The following is a 4,583-nucleotide window of genomic DNA, read 5'->3' on the forward strand; positions in this document are numbered from 1 at the left end:
TTTCAAAGATATTCGACAACGTTACAACCTAAGTTGTGAATTAGGGATATCCCATCTCGTCAAACTGTGGCTAAGGATGTAATTGACATTTATGGTGTTGAGAGAGAGAAACTAAGGGGGGTCTTGAAAGGTCATAGGGTGTGTCTTACTACGGACACATGGACTAGTATTCAAAATCTGTATTATATGTCCCTTATAGGACATTTTATTGATGATGATTGGAAGTTACATAAGAGAATTTTGAATTTTTGTCAAGTTGAAGACCATAAGGGGGAGACTATAGGGAGAAAGATTGAGATGTATTTGCGTGATTGGGGTATTAATGGCATATTCACTTTAACAGTGGACAATGCTAGCTCAAATGGTGCCACCATTAAGTTTTTGGAAAATGTAACTAAAGATTGGGAGGGGACTGTTTTAGAACATGAGTTCTTACACATGAGATGTTGTGCACATATCCTAAATTTGATTGTGGGGGATGGTATGAGAGAAATTTATGCATCCATTGCTAAGGTTCGTGAAGCTGTGAGGTATGTGAAGTCCTCACCAAATAGGAATCAAACTTTTGTGGGTTTTGTGGAGAGATTAGGTATTAAGTCTAAGTCTCTTCTTTTTCTAGATGTACCAACTAGGTGGAACTCTACCTACCTCATGTTAGAAACCGCACAAAAATTTGAGAAAGTGTTCATACGAATGGACTATGACGATGATAGTTATTCTTCGTACTTTATGAACAAGGAGAATAGTGGTGGTATGGATCTCCTAATGGTATTGATTTCCAAAATTGTAGGACATTTGTGGGTTTTTTGAAACTTTTTTACAATGCAATGAAAAAGTTTTCAGGTTCTTTGTATGTTACTGCAAACACCTTTTTTGATGAGATGTTTGTCATTCAAGAGAATATTTACCACTTAAGTAAATCTCAAAACCACCTCTTGAAAAACATGGCAATTAAAATTGAATCTAAGTTTGATAAGTATTGGGGGAAAGGGGATAAAATGAATCATCTCTTGTATGTGACTGTGGTTCTTGATTCAAGAAAGAAGTTAAGGTTTTTGAAGTTTTGTTTTACTGAAATTTATGGGAATGAAATGGTTAATGTGATGGTTGAATTGGTGAGGGGTTCCTTGGTCAAGTTGTATGATTATTACTCTTATGTTAATTCACCAAATGTACAAGTACCTAGTGGGAGTGAGAGGACACACATAGAAGGTGAGTCAATTGATTGTAGCGATCCATATGTGATGGTTAATTCTAGGATTGACCGTTTCTTGGAGGTTGTGCAGTCCATAAGGTGTAGCAATGAGATTAACAAATATTTGAATGAAAATTGTGAAAGTAAAAGGGGGGATGTGAAATTGGAGATATTGGGGTGGTGGAAGGCCAATTCAAATAGGTATTGTGGGTACTTGAGGCATACTTGGCAATGTCCTAGGCATGCTTGCAACGTCCTCAGCCGTCCTCGGCATGCTTTGCAACGTCCTCGGCATGCTTTGCAACGTCCTTGGCATGCTTAACAACGTCCTTGGCCGACCTTGGCATGCTTTGCAACCTAGACGTCCCACATCGAAAGAAAACCCCCCCACTTTCTGCCTTATAAGCTGTGAAGTAAAGGGAGTAGTGTACCACCAAGCATCTTGTGATCACAAGAGACTTGGTGGTACACTACTCCCTTTGCTTCACAGCTTATAAGGCAGAAAGTGGGGGGGTTTTCTTTCGATGTGGGACACCTAGGTTGCAAAGCATGCCAAGGTCGGCCAAGGACGTTGTTAAGCATGCCGAGGACGTTGCGAAGCATGCCGAGGACGGCCGAGGACGTTGCAAGCATGCCTAGGACGTTGTCAAGCATGCCTCAGGTACCCACAGGTATCAAGTGCTGTCTAAATTGGCTAGGGATGTGCTGGTTGTACCTATTTCTACTATTGCTTCTGAGTCAGCGTTTAGTACCGGAGGACGCATACTTGATCCATTTCAGAGTTCACTTTCTCCACTCATGGTTCAAAATCTTGTTTGTGCACAAGATTGGCTTCAACCCTTGGTTCCAATTTCTTTTCGCAAATCAAAGGGTGAGGTAGAGGTCTTGGAAGATGAATTTCATGATTTAGGTAATATGTTAACTTCCAAACTTTTTGTCTATTAAGTGCTATTAAATGTGCCATTCAAATGAAATTTAATCTTTCTTTCTCTTTTCTAGTTATACGTCAAGCAGCAGCAGGTGGTGGAAGTTCAAGCTCAAGCAAAGGTATCCCAATTAGTGTTGATGACTAATCACTAACTGGGTAAGTTTCTGCCCTTGCTGTTGTTTCTATTGAGTTTGGTTCTACCCTCTCTATTGTTTTTGGTTATTACTATTCTGTATTTTTTGGCCTTGTCCTTATATTTTTGTTGATAAATATCTTTTTGCCCTTTTTCTTGTAGGAGGAAGGACACCTTTTGTATAGGAGGTAGATTTTTGGATACATATTGGAAGTTCTTTTGGACATAGTGCTTTTCTAACTTGTTAACTCTTGCTTGTAGGAAAGAAATCTTATTAAGTTTATAGGTTTTCTTTTCTATTAGTCATGGACAAAACTATAGAGTAGTTGCTCTTTAATGCTTTAGAAAAGCTACTTTTTGGAAATACTTAGGTATTTCATAATTGTAACTAATTATAACTAGCTACTGCCTTGGTAGTTTACTGCCTTAACACTTGCAGTAACTACCGTGTTATCTTTTATTGCCATACTTGTGGTGTGGTTGTGATTGAATTATTTATTAGAATTTGTTTGCTGGCTTGTGTAAGTTGTGTTACATGTATGGAATGGTTGGCACAACTTGGCAGGTTTAATAGGTTGAGATGTACTTTTATGCTTATTAGACTTTCTTGATTTGTTTTTGGATTTTTAAGGTACTGCCCAGGTCTTAATGCTAAGGGCATTTTGAAAAATTTTTCTTTCTTGTATTGTGTGGTTTTAACAGGTGGTTAGAAAGAGATATTATGTGTTTTTATGTGCTTGCTAATTGCCCAGGTTTTTTAGTGTTATTTATTGTATTTGTTGTCATTAGGTGTGAGCTAGAAACATTAAATTTGTACTGATAAGGCTTGGAGGCCCAAAAGATTAAAAGTTGTTTAATGGCATACAAGCTGAGCTTGAAGGCCCAATTTGAAATAAAGGATGTGAAAAGAGTCCCATATGATATATATAATGGTTCAAAAATATATAAATCTTGTTAAAAGTAAGCCCATTAATTTGGGCCCAAAAGGCCTGTCAAAAATTGAGTTAAAATTTTTTTTATGCAAAATCACAAATTCAACCCAAATCGAAGCCTAAACCAGCCAAATCGACCAATCCGACCCGTTTAACCGATGACCCGAACCGTCGGGTCTGACCCATATATCGGGTAAGTTGCGGGTTGCAATTTTGGTAACTCAATCTAGTCGGGTCGAGTCTGGGTCAGGCCCAAACCCGACCCGACCTGACCCGTGGACAACCCTAGTGGTGGAGATTGGGTTTGTGGGTCGTATTGCTTTGCAAAGGAGGTCTTGCTGGTATTAAGATAGTCTCTTAGTAGACAAACAACATAAAAATATATATATATATATATATATATATATAAGGTGGGGTTGCTTTAGTTTTGGGTTATGATCTGATAGATTGAAAGCTTCAAAACATCTCTTTGGTGTATTTTATTCCTAATTTGTTTTTTTTTTCCTCCCTAAACAATCACAATTGAGGACAAAAAAATCCACACCAATGCCATGACTACCCAATACCCACCCAAAACATTTGTTTGCTGCCCTTTGTTCAAACATTTGCAAAAGTTTTTCACAATTTTAATAGCATCATCTACAAAATTTCTTTATCTTTGCCCTTTTTTCATGCATTTCAATTCAAAAATGGAAACCCAGAAGCACAAAAAATTAAAACTAACTTGTGCTAGGGGATTATTCATATTAATGGATGAATTTGCGAAATTTTGATCTTGAGGATTTTAGTATAAATGGTTTTTTTTTAGCTTTGGATTCAAAAGAGTAGATGGAGGAGCGAAACATAAAATATTATTGAAAATACATTTTTACCCCTATTTTTCTGATGGAAAATGGTGAGGTGGGTTACAGATGTCTAGTGGAGGACACCTCAGGTGGGTTAAATGACACTTTTTAATAACCTACCGGTAGGCTTAATTAAAATCGGCCAAACCACAAGTGAGTTAACTGCAGTTATCCCTAAAAATTGATAATGTAAATTCTTTTGAAAGTTGTTTAAATTGTTTTATATTTTTTTGTGGTAAATTTCCATATTTATACACATTTAATACATTTATTTGTATTTTTAATCAATATTAAAATTAATTTTAACGACATCAGGCTTATTCCATTTTGGTTGAACCTTGGCTGACCCTACAAACCTTGAACATCTCCCTTTCTTTTGGTTCTTAATTTGAAAGATCCAAGTCTAAAAGCTATGAATATTGTAGGGACGTAATTTGGTTTCTAGCCCAACAGATGTATGGACTTAAGCCCAAGACAGCCCAAAACAATAAATTTGTAAAGAATGGGTTTGGAAACTAGGTTTTAATGAGTTGGATAGTTATCATCGTAG

Source organism: Quercus robur, chromosome 1, assembly GCF_932294415.1.
Source record: "Quercus robur chromosome 1, dhQueRobu3.1, whole genome shotgun sequence".
Lineage (NCBI taxonomy): Eukaryota > Viridiplantae > Streptophyta > Magnoliopsida > Fagales > Fagaceae > Quercus > Quercus robur.